The 22,221-nt window shown below is 46.6% G+C and overlaps 1 long non-coding RNA gene across 1 annotated transcript in view; it reads left to right on the top strand.

Annotated features, from left to right (window-relative positions):
- Positions 1–22,221, top strand: part of LOC148583023 (uncharacterized) — a 31,781-nt gene that overhangs the window by 967 nt on the left and 8,593 nt on the right. The window contains exon 2 of the long non-coding RNA XR_015909505.1: positions 4,096–4,277. This is a non-coding gene — a long non-coding RNA (uncharacterized LOC148583023). The remainder of the gene's footprint in view (positions 1–4,095; positions 4,278–22,221) is intronic.

Here is a 22,221-nt window from a genome sequence, read left to right as displayed (position 1 = left end):
TTCATTGCATTTTGTTTTGACAGTTGCGTTATATTCTTATATTTCTGTTTCTGTTTTTGTTGGTTGACTGGCTGAACAAGATTATTGCATATATTTCGCTGTATCTCCACAAGGTCTGACCACTCCTAAATTTTATTTATTTATTTTTCTTTGGCACCTGAAAAATTGAGAAGCAATTGAAACAAATTGAATAAGAGTAGGAAAAAGTGCATAGAAATATGTGTAGGAAGAAGGAATTAGGGAGCTGCTTGTCCAGAATAAAACAAAACCTATAAATTGAAATATACAAGTATTAAACAAAACCTATAAACAGAACTAGGGAGCTGCCTGTACTTGCCGAGGGCTCTTCTGTCTCCATTCTGCTTCCAGTGAGTTTCTTCTTGTAGTATTTTAATTCCATAAAGTAATCGTATTTGATAGTCAGTTTTGACTTTTTGAGTGAAGAATGAATGAAGTGAGCTTTAGATAATGTGAACAACTTCATAACTACGTTACAGTAGCCTACTTTGCTTGTGCCTTATTTTTTCAACTTTTTGTTTGATGCATTTCTCATAGTAATTTCCAAATGATTCAACTGGCAAGTTTAGCAAGTTGATCTAGAGTAGGCAACAAAACTGATTGGTGTTCTGGATACAAAACACAAGACTTCCAAAAACATATGGCAAGGTAGTTTTTTACAATGTAAAACCTGGGAAACTGTCATGTAGATTGTGGATCTTATGAATAGTAGGTACTCTTGCTGATTTACATAGGTAAAATCACGTTCTCTTTGTAAGTATTTAGGGAAACTCTCATGGGTTTTGTTAAATTATATTGTGGATCTTATGGATACTAGGCAGTCTTGCTGATTTACATTAGTAAAATCACGTTCTCTTAGTGACTTAGCGACACATAAATAGCCTACAAAAACAATTGACATAGTTGTTATGTAAACTTTTGAGTGTAGTGGTTGATTTACTTGGTTGTAAACTTACTCTCTCTCTCTCTAGTGAATTAAATATCTGTAACACCCCGGTCCCATATTGGGAAGATGAGAAGAAGCCCATATAGAGTGAGTGATTTATAAAGATAGTCATGGGTGCTAAGTCCTACATTGCCTAGTTACTAGGAGAAACTGGGCTTTATAATGAATTCTAGGGAAGCTCCAAATTGACTAGTTTTTTTAGGGTAATAGCGTAGATGTTGCTAGCACTTTTCTCTGGGTCGTTACAAGTGGTATTAGAGCCACCTAGGAACGCCAGGTCATGTGGTAGCACTGCATGACGTGGCCCTGACGAGGACGTTAGGAATTTAAGAGGGGGAGTTTGTAATAACCCAGTCCCATATTGGGAAGATGAGAAGAAGCCCACATAGAGTGGGTGGTTTATGAAGATAGTCATGGGTGTTAAGTCCCACATTGTCTAGTTATTAGGTGAAACTAGGCTTTATAATGAATTCTAGGGAAGCTCCAAATTGACTAACACTTTTTTCTGGGTCGTTACAAGTGGTATCAGAGCCATCTAGTAATGCCAGGTCATGTCTGCATGACGTGGCCCTGACGTGGATGTCAGGAATTTAAGAGGGGGAGTTTGTAACATTTGTAACACCCCCGGTTTCATATTGGGAAGATGAGAAGAAGCACACACAGAGTGGGTGGTTTATAAAGATAGTCATGAGTGCTAAGTCCCACATTGCCTAGTTACTAGGTAAAATTGGGCTTTATAATGAATTCTAGGGAAGCTCCAAATTGGCTAGCGCTTTTCCCCCCCAAGAGGACTAGTCAATTTGGAATTTTCCTAGAATTTATTATAAAACCCAGTTTCACCTAGTAACTAGACAATGTGAGACTTAGCACCCATGACTATCTTTATAAATCACCCACTCTATGTGGGCTTCTTCTCAGCTTCCCAATATGGGATCGGGGTGTTACAAACTTCACGCCTAAATTTCTGACGTCCTCGTCAGGGCCACGTCATGCAGTGCTACCACATGACCTGGCGTTACTAGGTGGCTCTGATACCACTTGTAACGACCCAGAAAAAAGCGCTAGCCACATCTGCGCTATTACCCCAAAAGAACTAGTCAATTTGGAGCTTCCCTAGAATTCATTATAAAGCCTAGTTTCACCTAGTAACTAGACAATGTAGGATTTAGCACCCATGATTGTCTTTATAAACCACCCATTCTATGTGAGCTTCGTCTCATCTTCCCAATATGGGACCGGGGGTGTTACAAACTCCCCCTCTTAAATTCCTGATGTCCTCGTCAAGGCCACGCCATGTAAACATGACCTGGCGTTACTAGGTGGCTCTGATACCATTTGTAATGACCCAAAACCATATCTGCGTTATTACCCCAAAAGAACTAGTCAATTTGGAGCTTCCCTAGAATTCATTATAAAGCTTAGTTTCACCTAATAACTAGGCAATGTGAGACTTAACACCCATGACTATTTTCATAAACCACGACCACGTCATGCAGTGCTACCACATGACCTAACATTACTAGGTGACTTTGATACCACTTGTAATGACCTAGGGAAAAGCGCTAGTCACATCTGCGCTATTACTCCAAATTGACTAGTCAGTTTGAAGCTTTCCTAGAATTCGTTATAAAGTCCAGTTTTTCCTAGTAACTAGGCAATGTAGGACTTAGCACCTATGATTATCTTTATAAACCACCCACTTTATGTGGGTTTCTTCTCATTTTCCCAATATATGACCGGGGTATTACAAACTCCCCCTCTTAAATTCTTGACGTCCTTGTCAGGGCCACGTCATGCAGTGCTATCACATGACCTGGCGTTACTAGGTGACTTTGATACCATTTGTAACGACCCAGGGAAAAGCGCTAGCCACATCTGTGCTATTACTCCAAAAGGACTAGTCATTTTGGAGCTTTCCTAGAATTCGTTATAAAGTTCAGTTTCACCTAGTAACTAGGCAATGTGGGACTTAGTACCATGACTATCTTTATAAACCACCCACTTTATGTGGGCTTTTTCTCATCTTCCCAATATGGGACAGGGTTGTTACAATATTTGTGTGATATGATGACCGTCTTTGAGTTAGTGTAATATATTGAGTTATTTTCTTTCTGCCACTGCATAAGCATTTCCCTTCCTCTCATTTTGTATTAGATTTGAATTTCCCACAATTAGAATATTAGAAAATTTGAGTTTCCCACTGCATAAGCATCTCATTTCCACCATGTTTGTTGAGAAAGGACTTATAATCGGGGCAGACTCTCTTGCTTCAATATGCAAGCAGACCTGAAAAACAGAATTCTCCTTTAGATGTATAATAGGAAATGGGTACTGACTGTCCCTTTCTAAATATAGCATCATAATAAATTTTAAAGTCAGCTGCTGACCTATGAAAGTATAAGAGGGCTACACTTCTTCAATTTGGATATTTGGAAAGGATGGACAAAGCATTCAACTAGATACAATTACAAAATAAAGAACAAAGAGTCCTTTCATAACAATAATTTGATAGTGTAAAATAAACTTTGTATGATTTTAATACATCTAACATCAGACAGGTAACTGTAAATGTGTCTAATTTGGTATAGCATTTACTGGGAGAACCTAAATACATCCATCAACTTCATGAAGTATGGATTTTTACAAATTGATAGTTTTCATGAAAGAAGAAAAAAACCTTGCTTAATAAGGATTTAAGATTGATAGCTACAAAGATGTATACTGAAATTTGCTATAATAAATTATAAAACAAATACCTTAGTTGATTTCTTTTTTTCCCATTTCTCTTGTGAATTCAAAGTTTTCTTTCTAGGTTTAAAAAGTGTGTCTCACCTTTCTTGGACCTCAGTCCTGAAACATATTATTAATGTCTTGATGAATTATTTGGTTAGCCTATGAAATATGAGAAATGCTAGGCTTACAAAGAGTTTACAAAGGCAATCTTACAAAATGACATGGCAACGCCACATCAGGAAAATTTTTAAATTTGCCACATTTAAAGTAAACGGAAAGGCTTGACTTCGCCTCATTTTGTCAAAAATTTTGGCTCCTAAGAATTAGATTTGGTTTTTCTTCCAGTTTCACTGTCTCCCTTTCTAGATTCATTTTTGCTGAAGCTCCAAAACAACCAGATATGTTGGCTTCAAAATAACATCACAAGCGCGAACAAAGAAGGGAAGCTGTCGAAAGTTTTGAGCTACAAAACCAGATCTGGTTTCCCATTCTTTGCCATTGCAGAACAGCCTAGCAGCCACCATCACTCTTGCTTCTAACCCCGGCTTCAAATTTCAGGGCTCAATTGTTATCAAAACTGGTACGCTTTCTCTCTCCCTTTTTTTTTTTTTTTTTTTTTTTTTTTTTGAATTTTTAGTCTTTTTGTTTTTTGGGTTTCTGGTTCTCTATTTGTGATGGTTTACCTATCAACATGGTTTCGGTACATACCAAAGTGCCTAAGGAGCTTAAGGGGATGGTAGATACCAAAGCTTGCTCTAGTGGGCTAATTGAATTTTTCTTTTCGTCGATGAATTTCAGATTCAATTTATAATTTGAAAGCTTCTGTGTGATTATCTGAATACTTTCTATTTGATTTAGTTGATGCCTGTTTCGAAAATGAATGCATCTATGTGATTTGTTAATGCCTAGTTGAATTTGAGAGCTTATATGCAATTGAGCGAGTGTACGATTGAAGAATTTTAATGGTTTTCTGCAATTTAGTGTGCTCGTTTGATGAATATGACTAAAGTACTACCTTGTTTAGTGAATGCCCCCACTTGAAGAATTTTAGTGTTTCTGTGTGTTTTAGTGAATGCCCATGTGCAGAATAATGTTTCTATGTGATTTAGTGTGCCCGCTTGGAAATTTGAATGGTGATATGTGATTTTAGTGTATGCCACTTAGATTTTGAACGTTTCTTTGTGATTAGAAAATGACCATTTAATACCGTGATCGCTCTGGCATGCCTGGGTTCATGCCAGAGCACCTTAACAATAGAGTGTACTATACTGTATGTGATTTAGCATTTTGTACATCTTGAAGGTAGGATTCCTGCTACTTAGAGAAATAATTAGTATGATAACTACTTGATAGATAATGTAAGCATGAAAAAATTGGTGGTTGTGCCCATGGTTTAGAGTCACTGGCTCTTTAGGGTGGAGCATTTGGAGAAATTGCTAGGGTACCGTGGGCTAAGTGGCCTTTCTAAAAGGGATTGCTTGGCCAAGGAGTAGGAACTCGCTAGGGCACCAGTTTGCGCATTTTTTTTGGAGTCAATCTTGGGGGAGTTGCTAGGTGGCTCGATCTCACCGCCGAGATGAGAGGCACAAGCATTGTTTGCCCACCTCACCAATAATGAAGGTGTCGAGGATGGCATCAGGGGATACATGAGGCTTTTGGAGGCGTTGTTCTTCCGAAAGGAAATTGGAGTGGACCGGCGGGAGAGAGAGTGCCTAGAAAACAAATATAGATGCTCGCCCCACGCAGCCCAGGACACGGAGAGGTCTGGTCCATATTGGCGACGAATTTGCCCAACGAGGGGTTCGCCTAGATGAGCCCTATGGCGGCTGCAGAGGGGATCGCGAGAGGGAGTGTTGCCTTTAGTGATGCAGCAGCTTGGCAAGCCTGAGATCCTCGTAGTGGACTTGGAGGACTCAATTGTCCCTCCTATGCACCTTTTGCGGGATCTTCTTCGACCTCCAAAGGATTAGCAGCACCCTTGGGCATGTCAAGATCGCAGTCAATGGGTGACCGTCCCTTGGTGCCGACGGTGATCAGTGTGGATTTGTCAGAAAACAATACTTGTGCCCGTGGTTTAGTCACTGGCTCCTTAGGGTGAAGCATTTGGAAAAGTCACTAGGATACCGTGGGTTAAGCGGGCTTTCTTGAAGGGAATAACTTGGCCAAGGAGCAGGAAGCTGTTAGGGCTCTAGTTAGTGCATTTTTTCTAGAGTCTGTCTTGGGGGAGTTGCTTGGTGGCTTGATCCCACTGCAGAGATAAGAGGCACAAACGTTGTTTGCCCACCTCACCGATAATGGAGGTGTCGGGGAAGGCATCAGGGGGTCCACAGGAGGCTTCTGGAGGCGTTGTTCTTCTGAAAGGAAATTGGAGTGGTCCAGTGAGAGAGAGAGTGCCTGGTAAACAGATATAGACGCTTGCCCCACGCAGGACCAGGACACGGAGGGGTCTGGTCAATATCGGCGACGAATCTGGCCAACGAGGGGTTTGCTAAGATGAGCCTATGGCGGCTGCGGTGGGGATCGCGAGTGGAAGTGTTGCAGCTTCGTCCTCTGGTGATGCAGTAGCCTGGCAATCCTGAGATCCTCTGGTGGACTTGGAGGAATCATCTGTCCCTCGTACGCACTTTTCGCGGGATCTTCTAACACTTTCAAAGGCTTAGGAGTACCCTTGGGAATGTCAAGATCGCAATGAATGGGTGACTGTCCATTGCCGCCGATGGTGATCAGTGTGGATTTGTCGAAAAACACCACGAGTTCTTGTGCTCGTGGTTTAGAGTCACTGGCTCCTTAAGGGGGCGCATTTGGAGAAGTCACCAGGGTACCGTGGGCGAAGCGGCCATTTTGAAAGAGAATGCTTGGTCAAGGAGCTAGAAGCCTCTAGGGCTCTAGTTAGTGTATTTTTTCTGGAGTTAGTCTTGGGGGAGTTGCCTAGTGGCTCGATCCCACAGTAGAGATGAGAGGCACAAGTGTTGTTTGGCCACCTCACCAATAATGGAAGTGTCGGGTATGGCATCAGGGTGTCCACGGGAGGCTTCTGGAGGTGTTCTTTCGAAAGGAAATTAGAGTGGTCCGGTGGGAGAGAGTGCCTGGCAAATTGATATAGGCGCTTTCTCCACGCAGGCCTAAGACACGGAGGGGGTCTGGTCCATACCCGCAACGAATCTGCCCAACGAGGGGTTCGCCTAGATGAGCCTTTGGCAGCTATGGGGGGCATCGCGAAAGGAAGTGTTGCCACTGGTGATGCAGCAGCCTGGCAAGATTGAGATCCTCATGGTAGACTTGGTGGAATCATCTGTCCCTCGTACGCACCTTTCGCGGGATCTTCTTGGACCTTCAAAGGCTTAGGAGTACTCTTGGGCATGTCAAGATCGCAGTCAATCGGTGACTGTTCCCTACTGTCGATGGTGATCGGTGTGGATTTGTCGGAAAACACCACAAGTTCTAGTGCCCGTGGTTTAGAGTCACTAGCTTCTTAGTGTAGAGCATTTGGAGATTTAGCTAGGGTACCATGGGCTTAAGTGGCCTTTCTGAAAGGGTATTCTTGGCCAAGGAGCAGGAAGCCGCTAAGGCTCCAGTTAGCTCATTTTTTCTTGAGTCAGTCTTGGGGGTGTTGCCTGGGGGCTCGATCCCACCGCAGAGATGAGAGGCACAAGTGTTGTTTGCCGACCTTATCGATAATGGAGGTGTCAGGGATGACATTAGGGAGTGCACGACAGACTTCTGGATGCGTTCTTTCGATAAGAAATTAGAGTGGTTCGGCGGGAGAGAGAGTGCCTGGTAAATTGATATAGACGCTCGCTCCACGTAGGCCTAGGACACGGAGGGGTCTGGTCCATACTGGCGACAAATCTGCCCAACGAGTGGTTCGCCTAGATGAGCCTTTGGCGGCTACGAGGGGCATCGTGAGAGGAAGTCTTGCCACTGGTGATGCAGCAGCCTGGCAAGATTGAGATCCTCATGGTAGACTTGGTGGAATCATCTGTCCCTCGTACGCACCTTTCGCGGGATCTTCTTCGACCTTCAAAGGCTTAGGAGTACTCTTGGGCATGTCAAGATCGTAGTCAATGGGTGACCGTTCGTTGCTGCCGATGGTGATCAGTATGGATTTGTCGGAAAATGCCACGAGTTCTTATGCACGTGGTTTAGAGTCACTGGCTCCTTAAGGGGGCGCATTTGGAGAAGTCACCAGGGTACCGTGGGCGAAGCGGCCATTTTGAAAGAGAATGCTTGGTCAAGGAGCTAGAAGCCTCTAGGGCTCTAGTTAGTGTATTTTTTCTGGAGTTAGTCTTGGGGGAGTTGCCTAGTGGCTCGATCCCACAGTAGAGATGAGAGGCACAAGTGTTGTTTGGCCACCTCACCAATAATGGAAGTGTCGGGTATGGCATCAGGGTGTCCACGGGAGGCTTCTGGAGGTGTTCTTTCGAAAGGAAATTAGAGTGGTCCGGTGGGAGAGAGTGCCTGGCAAATTGATATAGGCGCTTTCTCCACGCAGGCCTAGGACACGGAGGGGGTCTGGTCCATACCCGCAACGAATCTGCCCAACGAGGGGTTCGCCTAGATGAGCCTTTGGCAGCTATGGGGGGCATCGCGAAAGGAAGTGTTGCCACTGGTGATGCAGCAGCCTGGCAAGATTGAGATCCTCATGGTAGACTTGGTGGAATCATCTGTCCCTCGTACGCACCTTTCGCGGGATCTTCTTGGACCTTCAAAGGCTTAGGAGTACTCTTGGGCATGTCAAGATCGCAGTCAATCGGTGACTGTTCCCTACTGTCGATGGTGATCGGTGTGGATTTGTCGGAAAACACCACAAGTTCTAGTGCCCGTGGTTTAGAGTCACTAGCTTCTTAGTGTAGAGCATTTGGAGATTTAGCTAGGGTACCATGGGCTTAAGTGGCCTTTCTGAAAGGGTATTCTTGGCCAAGGAGCAGGAAGCCGCTAAGGCTCCAGTTAGCTCATTTTTTCTTGAGTCAGTCTTGGGGGTGTTGCCTGGGGGCTCAATCCCACCGCAGAGATGAGAGGCACAAGTGTTGTTTGCCGACCTTATCGATAATGGAGGTATCAGGGATGACATTAGGGAGTGCACGACAGACTTCTGGATGCGTTCTTTCGATAAGAAATTAGAGTGGTTCGGCGGGAGAGAGAGTGCCTGGTAAATTGATATAGACGCTCGCTCCACGTAGGCCTAGGACACGGAGGGGTCTGGTCCATACTGGCGACAAATCTGCCCAACGAGTGGTTCGCCTAGATGAGCCTTTGGCGGCTACGAGGGGCATCGTGAGAGGAAGTCTTGCCACTGGTGATGCAGCAGCCTGGCAAGATTGAGATCCTCATGGTAGACTTGGTGGAATCATCTGTCCCTCGTACGCACCTTTCGCGGGATCTTCTTCGACCTTCAAAGGCTTAGGAGTACTCTTGGGCATGTCAAGATCGTAGTCAATGGGTGACCGTTCGTTGCTGCCGATGGTGATCAGTATGGATTTGTCGGAAAATGCCACGAGTTCTTATGCACGTGGTTTAGAGTCACTGGCTCCTTAAGGGGGCGCATTTGGAGAAGTCACCAGGGTACCGTGGGCGAAGCGGCCATTTTGAAAGAGAATGCTTGGTCAAGGAGCTAGAAGCCTCTAGGGCTCTAGTTAGTGTATTTTTTCTGGAGTTAGTCTTGGGGGAGTTGCCTAGTGGCTCGATCCCACAGTAGAGATGAGAGGCACAAGTGTTGTTTGGCCACCTCACCAATAATGGAAGTGTCGGGTATGGCATCAGGGTGTCCACGGGAGGCTTCTGGAGGTGTTCTTTCGAAAGGAAATTAGAGTGGTCCGGTGGGAGAGAGTGCCTGGCAAATTGATATAGGCGCTTTCTCCACGCAGGCCTAGGACACGGAGGGGGTCTGGTCCATACCCGCAACGAATCTGCCCAACGAGGGGTTCGCCTAGATGAGCCGTTGGCAGCTATGGGGGGCATCGCGAAAGGAAGTGTTGCCACTGGTGATGCAGCAGCCTGGCAAGATTGAGATCCTCATGGTAGACTTGGTGGAATCATCTGTCCCTCGTACGAACCTTTCGCGGGATCTTCTTGGACCTTCAAAGGCTTAGGAGTACTCTTGGGCATGTCAAGATCGCAGTCAATCGGTGACTGTTCCCTACTGTCGATGGTGATCGGTGTGGATTTGTCGGAAAACACCACAAGTTCTAGTGCCCGTGGTTTAGAGTCACTAGCTTCTTAGTGTAGAGCATTTGGAGATTTAGCTAGGGTACCATGGGCTTAAGTGGCCTTTCTGAAAGGGTATTCTTGGCCAAGGAGCAGGAAGCCGCTAAGGCTCCAGTTAGCTCATTTTTTCTTGAGTCAGTCTTGGGGGTGTTGCCTGGGGGCTCGATCCCACCGCAGAGATGAGAGGCACAAGTGTTGTTTGCCGACCTTATCGATAATGGAGGTGTCAGGGATGACATTAGGGAGTGCACGACAGACTTCTGGATGCGTTCTTTCGATAAGAAATTAGAGTGGTTCGGCGGGAGAGAGAGTGCCTGGTAAATTGATATAGACGCTCGCTCCACGTAGGCCTAGGACACGGAGGGGTCTGGTCCATACTGGCGACAAATCTGCCCAACGAGTGGTTCGCCTAGATGAGCCTTTGGCGGCTACGAGGGGCATCGTGAGAGGAAGTCTTGCCACTGGTGATGCAGCAGCCTGGCAAGATTGAGATCCTCATGGTAGACTTGGTGGAATCATCTGTCCCTCGTACGCACCTTTCGCGGGATCTTCTTCGACCTTCAAAGGCTTAGGAGTACTCTTGGGCATGTCAAGATCGTAGTCAATGGGTGACCGTTCGTTGCTGCCGATGGTGATCAGTATGGATTTGTCGGAAAATGCCACGAGTTCTTGTGCACGTGGTTTAGAGTCACTGGCTCCTTAAGCCGCGCATTTGGAGACGTCGCTAGGGTTCCGTGGGCGAAGCGGCCATTCTAAAAGGGAATGCTTGGCCAAGGAGCAGGAAGCCGCTAGCGCTCTAGTTAGCACATTTTTTCTAGAGTCAGTCTTGGGGAAGTTGCCTGGTGGCTCGATCCCACCGCAGAGATGAGAGGCACAAGTGTTGTTTGCCCAGCTCACCAATAATGGTACCGTCGGGATGGCATCAGGGTGTCTACGAGAGGCTTTTGGAGGTGTTCTTTCGAATGGAAATTAGAGTGGTTTGGCGGGATAGAGAGTGCCTGGCAAAGAGATATAAACGCTCGCCCAATGCAGGCCCAAGACACGGAGAGGTTTGGTTCATACCGGCGACGAATATGGCCAACGAGGGGTTTGCGAAGATGAGCCTATTGCGGCTACGGGGGGATCACGAGAGGAAGTGTTGCAGCTTCGTCTTCTAGTGATGCGGCAGCCTCGCAAGCTTAAGATCCTCCTGCTAGACTTGGAGGAATCATCTGTCCCTCATACGCTCCTTTCGCGGGATCTTCTTCGATGTCCAAAGGCTTAGTAGCACCCTTGGGCATGTTTAGATCACAGTCAATGTGTGACCGTCCCGTGCTGCTGATGGTGATCGGTGTGGATTTGTTGAAAAACACCACGAGTTCTAGTGCCCGTGGTTTACAGTCACTGGCTCCTTAGGGTGGAGCATTTGGAGATGTAGCTAGGGTACCATGGGCATAAGCGGCCTTTCTGAAAGGGTATTCTTGGCCAAGGAGCAGGAAGCCGCTAGGGCTCCTGTTAGAGCATTTTTTATGGAGTCAGATTTGGGGGAGTTGCCTGGTGGCTCACTCTTACAGCAGAGATGAGAGGCACAAGCGTTGTTTGCCCACCTTATCGATAATGGAGGTGTCGGGGATGGCATTAGGGGGTGCACGACAGACTTCTGGATGCGTTCTTTCGAAAGAAAATTAGAGTGGTCCGGCGGGAGAGAGAGTGCCTGGCAAATAGATATAGACACTCGTTCCACGTAGGCCTAGGACACGGAGGGGTCTTGTCGATACCGGTCACGAATCTGCCCAACGAGGGGTTCGCCTAGATGAGCCTATAGCGGCTGCGGGGGGCATCGCGAGAGGAAGTGTTGCCATTAGTGATGCAGCAGCCTGGCAAGATTAAGATCCTCATGGTGGACTTGTAGGAATCATCTGTCCCTCATACGCTCCTTTCGCAGGATCTTCTTTGACCTCTAAAGGCTTAGGAGAACCCTTGGGCATGTCTAGATCGCTGTCAATGGGTGACCGTTCCTTGCTGCTGATGGTGATGAGTGTGGATATGTCGGAAACCACCTCGAGTTCTTGTGCCCATGTTTTAGAGTCACTGGCCCCTTAGGGCGGAGCATTTGGAGAAGTCGATACGGAACCCTAGGCAAAGTGGCCTTTTTGAAAGGGAATGCTTGGCCAAGGAGTAAGAAGCTGCTAGGGCTCCAATTAATGCATTTTTTCTGGAGTCAGTCTTAGGGGAGTTGCCTGGTGGCTCGATCCCACCAAAGAGATGAGAGGCACATGCGTTGTTTGCCCACCTTATCAAGAGTGGATGTCTCAGGGATGGCATTAGGGGTCCATAAGAGGATTCTGGAGGCATTCTTTCGAAAGGAAATTGGAGTGGTACGGCGGGAGAGAGAGTGCCTGGCAAATAGATATAGACGCTCGCCCCACGCAGGCCCAGGACATGGAGGTTTTTGGTCCATACCGCCCACGAATCCAAACAACGAGGGGTTCGCCTAGATGAGCTTATGCCAGTTGCTGGTGGGATCGAGAGAAGAAGTGTTGCCTCTGGTGAGCTTGAGATTATTCGCCTAGATGAGCTTATGCAACAACTTGGCAAGCTTGAGATCCTCGTGGTGGACTTGGAGGAATAATCTGTCCCTCGTACGCACCTTTTGTTGGATCTTCTTCGACCTCCAAAGGCTTAGGAGCACCCTTGGGCATGTCAAGATCGCTGTCAAAGGGTGACCGTCCCTTGACCAAGTTGCTACGGTACCATGGGCTAAGCGGCCTTTTCGAGAGGGAATGCTTGGCCAAGGTGAAGGATGCTCCTAGGGCTCCAGTTAGTGCATTTTTTTTGGAGCATGTCTCTGGGGAGTTGCCTTAGGGCTCGATCCCACCGCAGAAATGAGAGGCACATGCGTTGTTTTCTCACCTCACCGATCATGAGGGTGTCGAGGATGGCATAAGGGGGTCCACGGGAGGCTTTTGGAGGTGTTCTTCCGAAAGGAAATTGGAGTGGTCCGGCGGGATAGAGAGTTCCTGTATACAGATATAGACGCTCGCCCCATGCAAGCCCAGGACACGGAGGGGTTTGGTCCACACTGACGACGGATCTGGCCAATGAGGGGCTCGCCAAGATGAGCCCATGGCGGCTGCGGGGGGGATCACGAGAGGAAGTGCTGCAGCTTCGTCCTCCGATAATGCAGCAGCCTGGCAAGACTGAGATCCTCATTGTGGACTTGGAGGAATCATTTGTCCCTCGTACGCACCTTTTGCGGGATCTTCTTCGACCTCCAAAGGCTTAGAAGCACCCTCACGTATGTCAAGATCGCAATCAATGGGTGACCGTCCCCTGTTGCCGATGGTGATTGGTGTGGTTTTGTTGTAAAACACCACGAATTCTTGTTCCCGTGGTTTAGTAGAGTCACTGGCTCCTTAGGGCGGAGCATTTGGAGAAGTCGCTAGCGTACTGTGGGCTAAGTGGCCTTTCTAAAAGGGAATGCTTTGCCAAGGAGCAGGAAGCTACTAGGGCTTTAGTTAGTGACCGTCCCCTACTTCTGATGGTGATCAGTGTGGATTTGTCAAAAATCATCACGAGTTCTTGTGCCTATGGTTTAGAGTCACTGGCTCCTTAGGGCGGAGCATTTGGAGAAGTCGCTAGGGTACCATGGGCTAAGCGGCCTTTCTGAAAGGGAATGCTTGGCAAGGAGCAGGAAGCTGCTAGGGCACCAGTTAGTGCATTTTTTTTGGAGTCAGTCTTGGGGGAGTTGCTTTGTGGCTCAATCCCACTGTAGAGATGAGAGGACAGGCGTTGTTTTTCCCACCTTATCGATAGTGGAGGTGTTGGGGATGGCATTAGGGAGTCCACGGGAAGATTTTGGTGGCGTTCTTATTTAAGGAATTTAGAGTGGTCCAGCGGGAGAGAATGTGCCTGGCAAATAGATATGGACACTCGCTCCACGCAGGACCAAACATGGAGGGGTCTAGTCCATACCGCCAACGAATCAGCACAACGAGGAGTTTGACTAGATCAGCCTATTCCGGCTGCTGGGGGGATCGCGAGAGTAAGTGTTGCCTTTGAAAGTTATTTAAATAGATTATTTTGATGATGATGTTATTTTAATATCAATTTTAGCCAATAATTTTTGGGAAATTTATGGTGTTACAGAGAGTAATAATTAGAGAATGGTAATTGGTGAAATAATAGGATAGTAAATGGTAAGAAGAATTGTATTGGTAGGTAGAATAGTAAGGAAATGTAGAATAGCCAATGGTAGGTATAATAGTATTGGTATAAGGATTGTAGAATTGTAAATGGAATGTAGAATAGTCAATGGAAGGTAGAATAGTCAATGGTAGGTATAATAGTATTGGTATAAGGATGGTAGAATTGTAAATGGAATGTACAATAGTCAATAGTAGGTATAATAGTGTTGGTAGGTAGAATAGTAAAATGAGAGTATAATTGTAAATGGAAGGTAGAATAGTATTTGGTTTTTCTTATAAATAGAACTCTTCCCCTTCACAAATTTTACCACTCCCCTCCCTTCTCTTCCACATATTTTTCCTTCTTCCGCTTTCTACTCGGTTTTTCTTCTTTCTGAGAGTGTTTACTCAGAGCAGAGCGAGAAAGGGCGAGACAAAGCGCTGCAAGAAATAAAGAACACGAGAGATAACGGACTTGAGAAATTAGTTTCAAAAGATACTAGTAGTGTTAGTCAGATTGGAGCAACTAGATTCCTTCAGACCACTTTTAGCTTTAGTCTAGAGGTAAGTAAATTCACTACCCCTTCTAAAATTACTTCATGTCATGCTATTTATTCATTCTTGTATCAAACTGTAAATGACTATTTTATTTACCTGTCATGGAGATATGTTGCATGCATGCATGAAGGATTTCTAAAAGAATTATTTAGAAAGTTTTCATTTCTTTAAACGCTTTCTAAGTACAATAAGTTTATATTTGGAAAAGTTTCCATTTTGAGAAAAGAAAGTTGAGAAATGATGATGATTATAAGAAAGAAGAATGATGATGATAAACCCTCATACATATTGCCCTAAGATGCATCAAAAGAAGTACAAAGAAAAGTACAAGAAATGAGTTAAATGTTTATGAAATGAGGGCGCATATATGGAGGAGAGTATTTTTGGCCCCAAGATAAGTAAGGATAAGAGGAGTTCGGTACCGATACTCGAATGGAGGTGAAATCACTGAAGGAGGCTATGCAAGAAGGTGGTATTCCATCAACATGACCGTTGAGTGCACCAAGAAAGAGTTAATTGACGGTCGGGCATGGCTGAGGCCACAGTTCAGTGCCATGGTCACAAGGATCCGCAACCCTCGTACACAGGAGTAACAGTGTACATGGGCCCTAATATGAGAAAATGATAATATAATTTCAACGATGATTTACAATGATGATTTATAATGATGCATTATGATGATGATTTATTACTAGATATAATAGTATGTATATGCTACGGGATATGCAACCGTACATACATGTATTATTATGGCTAGATGTATATATTTATTTGTGAAAACGATTTGCAAAACTGAGAACAAGGAGTAAAACTATTTATGGTTGTGGATTTTACTTGCAGGGCCCTTTTGGGCTCATTTAGTTTTATTTATTGTTTTCAGGTAGAAAGGACGCTGGAATAGGAGGCCAGAATGGGGGCGGGAATAATTATTAACTTTCAAAGTCTTTTCATATCAGTTATAATAATTATATGATATTCTGCAACTAAAGTTTAATGTTTACTAATTTCGCTTGTAATAAAATCTCTTAAAGTGTTTTATACATCTATTGTATCCTTTAAAATCAAGTACTCTGATAGACCTTATAGATCTTTGCAAAAACTTTTGTTGTCAAAGAAGAAAAGTGGCAAACTCAGCCTTCACGGGCTGGGAATGTTACAGGTCTGGTCCATACCGGTGACGAATTTGCCAAAGGAGGCGTTTGCCTAGATGAGCCTCTGGCGGCTATGAGGGGGATCGCGAGAGGAATTGTTGCGTCTGGTGATGCAGCAGCCTGGCACGCTTGAAATCCTTGTGGTCGACCTGGAGGAATCATCTGTCCCTTGTACGCACCTTTCGCGGGATCTTCTTCTACCTCCAAAGGCTTAGGAGCACCCTTTGGCATGTCAAGATCGCTGTCAATGGGTGCTGTCCCATGCTGCCGATGGTGATCAGTGTGGATTTTTCAGAAATCCCCACGAGTTCTTGTGCCCTTGGTTTAGAGTCATTAGCTCCTTAGGGCGGAGCATTTGGAGAAGTCGCTTGGGTACTATGAGCTAAGCGGCCTTTTTGAAAGAGAATGCCTGGCCAAGGAGCAGGAAGTTGGTAGGGCTCCAGTTAGCGCATTTTTTCTGGAGATAGTCCCTGAGTTGTTGCCTAGTGGCTTTATCCCACCGCAAAGATGAGAGATACAATCGTTGTTTGCCCTCCTCATCGATAATGGAGGTCTTGAGGATGGCATCAGGGGGTCCACATGAGGCCCCTGGAAGGGATGTTCTTTTGAAAGGAAATTGGAGTGGTCCGGTGGGAGAGAGATTGCCTGGCAAACAGATATAAACGCTCGCCCCACGCAGGCCTAGTACACGGAGGGTTATGGTCCATACCGACGACGAATCTGGACAACGAGGTGTTCGCTAAGATTATGGCTGCTGCCGGGGGGGGGGGGGGGGGTGTTTGCGAGAGGAAGTGTTGCAACTTCGTCCTCTGGTGATGCAGCAGCCTGGCCAGACTGAGATCCTGGTGGTGGACTTAGAGGAAGCATTTGTCCCTTGTACGTAGCTTTTGCGCGATCTTCTTCGACCTCCAAAGGCTTATGAGCACTCTTGGGCGTTTTAAGATCGCAGTCAATGGGTGACCGTCCCTTGCTACCGATGGTGTTTAGTGAGGATTTGTCGGAAAACACAAGCTCTTGTGCTCGTTGTTTAGAGTCACTGGTTCCTTAGGGCGAAGCATTTGGAGAAGTTGCTAGGATACCGTGAGCTAAGCGCCATTTCTTAAAGGGAATGCTTGGCCAAGGAGCAAGATGCTCCTAGGGCATCAGTTAGCGCATTTTTTCTGGAGTCCGTCTTAGGGGAGTTTCTTGGTGGCTCGATCCCACCACAGAGATGAGAGACACAAGTGTTGTTTACCCACCTTATCAAGAGTGGATGTCTCAAGGATGGCATTGGGGGTCCACGAGAGGATTCTGGGGGCGTTCTTTCGAATGGAAATTAGGGTGGTCCGACAGGAGAGAGAGTCCCTGGCAAATAGATATAGACACTCGCCCCACGCAAGCCCAGGACATGGAGGTGTTTGGTCCATACCGCCCACGAATCCGAACAACGAGGGCTTCGCCTAGATGAGCTTATGCTAGCTGCTGGTGGGATTGAGAGAGGAAGTGTTGCCTCTCGTGATGCAACAACCTGGCAAGCTTGAGATCTTCTTGGTGGACTTGAAGGAATAATCTGTCCCTCGTATGCACCTTTTGCGGGATCTTCTTCGACGTCTAAAGGCTTAGGAGCACCCTTGGGCATGTCAAGGTCGCTGTTAATGGGTGACCGCCCCTTGACCAAGTCGCTACGGTACCGTGGGCTAAGAGGCCTTTTCGAAAGGGAATGCTTGGCCAAGGAGGATGATGCTCCTAGGGCTCCAGTTAGCGCATTTTTTTCTGGAGCATGTCTCTGGGGAGTTGCCTTGAGGCTCGATCCCACCACAGAAATGAGAGGCACAAGCGTTGTTTTCCCACCTCACCGATCATGGAGGTGTCGATGATGGCATCAGGGGGTCTACGAGAGGCTTTTGAAGGTGTTCTTCCAAAAGGAAATTGAAGTGGTCCTGCGGGATTGAGAGTTCGTGTATACAGATATAGAAGCTCGCCCCACACAGGCCCAGGACACGGAGGGGTCTGGTCCACACTGGCGACGAATTTGGCCAACGAGGGGTTTGCCAAGATGAGCCCATGGCGGCTGCAGGGGGGATCGCGAGAGGAAGTGTTGCAGCTTTGTCCTCCGGTGATGCTGCAGCCAGGCAAGCCTGAGATCGTCATTGTGGACTTGGAGGAATCATTTGTCCGTCGTATACACCTTTCGGGGGATCTTATTCGACCTCCAATGGCTTAGGAGCACCCTCAGGTATGTCAAGATCGCAATCAATGGGTGACCGTCCTTTGTTGCCGATGGTGATTGGTTTGGTTTTGTTCTAAAACACCACGAGTTCTTGTTTTCGTGGTTTAGAGTCACTGGCTCCTTAGAGCGGAGCATTTGGAGAAGTCGCTAGCGTACCGTGGGCTAAGCGGCCTTTCTAAAAGGGAATGCTTTGCCAACGAGTAGGAAGCCGCTAGGGCTCTAGTTAGTGACCGTCCCCTGCTGCCGATGGTGATCAGTGTGGATTTGTCAGAAATCACCACGAGTTCTTCTACCCATGGTTGAGAGTCACTGGCTCCTTAAGGCAGAGCATTTGGAGAAGTCGCTAGGGTACTATGGGTTAAGTGGCCTTTTTGAAAGGGAATGCTTGGCCAAGGAGTAGGAAGCCGCTAGGGCTACAGTTAATGCATTTTTTCTGGAGTCAGTATTGGGGAGTTACTTTGTGGCTCGATCCCACCGCCAGATGAGAGGCACAAGCGTTGTTTGCCCACCTTATCGATAGTGGAGGTGTCAGGGATGGCATTAGGGGGTCCACGAGAGGATTTTGGTGGCATTCTTTCGTAAGGAAATTGGAGCGGTCCAGCAGGAGGGAGTGTGCCTGGCAATTAGATATGCACGCAGGCCTAGACATGGAGGGGTCTAGGCCATACAGCCAATGAATCAACACAACGAGGAGTTCGACTAGATCGGCCTATTCCGGCTGCTGGGGGATCGCGAGAGTAAGTGTTGCCTCTGGTGATGCAACAGCCTGGCAACCTTGAGATCCTCGTGGTGGACTTGGAGGAATCATCTGTCGCTCGTACACACCTTTCGTGGGATCTTCTTCGACCTCTAAAGGCTTAGGAGCACCCTTGGGCTTGTCAAGATCGCTGTCAATGGGTGACCGTCCTTTGCTACAGATGGTGACTAGTGTGGATTTGTTATAAATCACCACGAGTTCTTGTGCACGTGGTTTAGAGTCTCTGGCACCTTAGGGCGGAGAATTTGGAGAAGTCGCTAGGGTATCGTGAGCTAGGCGGCCTTTTTGTAAGGGAATGCTTGGAGAAGGAGCAGGAAGCTGCTGGGGCTCCAGTTAAAGTATTTTTTCTGGAGTCAGTCTCTGGGGAGTTGCTTGGTGGCTGGATCCCACTGCATAGAGGAGAGGCACATTCGTTGTTTGCCCACCTTATCGATAATGGAGGTGTCGAGGATGGCATCAGGGGGTCCCCTTGAGGCTTATGGAGGCGTTCTTTTGAAAGTAAATTAGAGTTGTCGGGCAGAGGAGTGTGCCTGGCAAATAGATATAGATGCTCGTCCCACGTAGGCCAAGGTGATTAGTGTGGATTTTTCGAAAATCACCACGAGTTCTTGTGCCCATGGTTGAGAGTCATTAGCTCCTTTGGAGAAGTTGCTAGGGTACTGTGGGTTAAGCGGCCTTTCTGAAAGAGAATGCCTGGCCAAGGAGCAAGAAGCAGTGAGGGCTCCAGTTAGCACATTTTTTATGGTGATAGTCCTTGGGGAGTTGCTTGGTGGCTCGATCCCACTGCAAAGATGAGAGGTACAATCGTTGTTTGCCCTTCTCACCGATAACGGAGCTCTCGAGGATGGCATCAGGGGGTCCACGTGAGGCTTCTGGAAGTGTTGTTCTTCAGAAAGTAAATTGGAGTGGTTCGGCGAGAGAGAGATTGTCTGGCAAATAGATATAAACGCTCACCCCACGCAGGCCCAGGACACGGGGGGTTCTGTTCCATACCGACGCGAATCTGGCCAATGAGGTGCTCGCCAAGACTATGGCTGCTGTGAGGGGGTTCGCGAATCTGGCTGCGAGGTGATGCAGCTGCCTGGCAAGACTGTGATCCTCGTGGTGGACTTGGAGGAATCATCTGTCGCTCGTACGCAGCTTTCGCGCGATCTTCTTCGACCTCCAAAAGGCTTAGGAGCACTCTTGGGCATTTCAAGATTGCAGTCAATGAGTGACCGTCCCTTGCTGCCGATGTTTTTTAGTGTGGATTTGTAGGAAAACACGAGCTCTTGTGCCCGTGGTTTAGAGTCACTGGCTCCTTAGGGCGAAGCATTTGTAGAAGTCACAAGGGTACCGTGGGCTAACCGCCTTCTCTTTAATGGAATGCTTGTGCCAAGGTGCAAGATACTCCTAGGGCTTCAGTTAGCGCAATTTTTCTGGAGTCAGTCTTAGGGGAGTTCCCTGGTGGCTCAATGCCACCGCAGAGATGAGAGGCACAAGTGTTATTTGCCCACCTCTCTAATGATGGAGGTGTCGAGGATGGCATTAGGGGGTTCACGGGAGGCTTCTGAAGGCGTTGTTCTTCCGAAAGGAAATTGGAGTGGTGCAACCGGAGAGAGAGTACCTGGCAAACAAATATAGACGCTCTCCCCACGCAGGCCGAAGACATGGAGGGGTCTGGTCCATACCGTCCAGGAATCAGCACAACAAGGGGTTCGCCTAGATGAGCCTATGCCTACTGCTAGGGGGATTGCGAGAGGAATTGTTGCCTTTGGTTATGCAATAGCTTGCCAAGCTTGAGATCCTGGTGGTGGACTTGGTGAAATCATCTGTCCCTCTTACGCCTTTCGCGGGATCTTCTTCGACCACCAAAGGCTAGGAGCACCTTTGGGCAGGCAAAGATTCGCTGTCAATGGGTGACTGTCCCTTACTGCCGATGGTGATTAGTGTGGATTTGTCGAAAATCATCACGAGTTCTTGTGCATGTGCTTTAGAGTCTCTGGCACCTTAGGGTGGATCATTTGGACCCTTTTGTCCATGTTCCCAGAGTGGTGGAACTATGCACAACTGTGAATGATGAAAAATGCATCACACACATCAGGATCCTCATAATTGCAATATTTTCCTAAATGTAATCCAACCAGCACAACAAACAGATTGACTAGAAGGCCAAAGGGTGAGTGAAATAATAAGTGCGTACATTGTTCATAATAATCACCCAAGAAACAAAACTATAATAATTAAAAATGAATAATGTTGGACATGTGAAATAAACTTAATAAAAAATGTAATATTACAATCTTAGTAACCTTCACCACAAACTTAATAATTTATTACTCTAAAATAAGGTATGAAATAATTTTTTTTTTTTTTTAAAAATGTAACTTATAACAACTTAACAGATTCACTATACCCATTACCACACCAAATATGTCGCAGAGATATGATCATAAAGAATGAGTTCCAACAAGAAGGAATACCCACAAGCATACAAAATACATATTTTTGCTCAGATTTCCGATATTCGGAGCAAATATTTTATCTACATCAACTTGTTCGCGATTTGATGCTCCTACTGGCATGGTCAACAGCCTTTGTGCATCATAAGCTGTGGGGCTGCAGTGCTCCTAGAAGATTTTTCACTGCACTATCATAGTTTACAAAGCCCAGAAACCAAAATTCATGGTTGTCGACAGAGATAACCTATATGTACTTTTCCCCTGGCTTGACTTTGGTTGTTGATGGATTCACTGCCCTCAACTGATGTAATGGAATAACCACCTGTTTTATGCACAAGAGAAAGCATGCACGCCAATATCATTAACCAATTGAAGAGAAACTCAATGAATGAAAGCCCGAAAACGGTCTTTCTGAAAGGGAATGCTTGGCCAAGGAGCAAGAAGCTGTTAGGGCTACATTTAGCGCATTTTTTTTGGAGTCAAGTCTTTGGGGAGTTGCCTGGTGGCTTGATCCCACCGCTGAGACGAGAGGTGCAATCGTTGTTTGCTTACCTCATCGATAAGGGAGGTCTTGAGAATGGCATTAGGGGGTGCACGTAAGGCTTCTGACGGGTTGTTCTTCCGAAAGGAAATTGGAGTGGTCCGGCAAGAGAGAGTGCCTAGCAAACAGATATAAACGCTCGCCCCAAGCAGGCCTAGGACATGGAGGGGTCTGGTCTATACCGACGACGAATCTGGCCAACAAGGTGTTCACCAAGATTATGGCTGCTGCAGGGGGGTTCACGAGAGGAAATGTTGCAGCTTCGTCCTCTGGTGATGCAGGAGCTTGGCAAGACTGAGATCCTTGTGGTGGACTTGGAGGAATCATCTGTCCCTCTTACGCACCTTTCACGTGATCTTCTTCGACATGTTGGGCATTTCAAGATCGCAGTAAATGGGTGATCGTCACTTGCTGGCGATGGTGATCAGTATGGATTTGTCCGAACACACCACCAGTTCTTGTGCCTGTGGTTTAGGGTCACTGGCTTGTTAGGCAGG

Source organism: Corylus avellana, chromosome 11, assembly GCF_965113065.1.
Source record: "Corylus avellana chromosome 11, dhCorAvel1.hap1.2, whole genome shotgun sequence".
In the NCBI taxonomy this organism is placed as follows: Eukaryota; Viridiplantae; Streptophyta; class Magnoliopsida; order Fagales; family Betulaceae; genus Corylus; species Corylus avellana.
The sequence above is the reverse complement of the archived record's forward strand: the minus strand, read 5'-3'. Positions and strand labels throughout refer to the sequence as shown.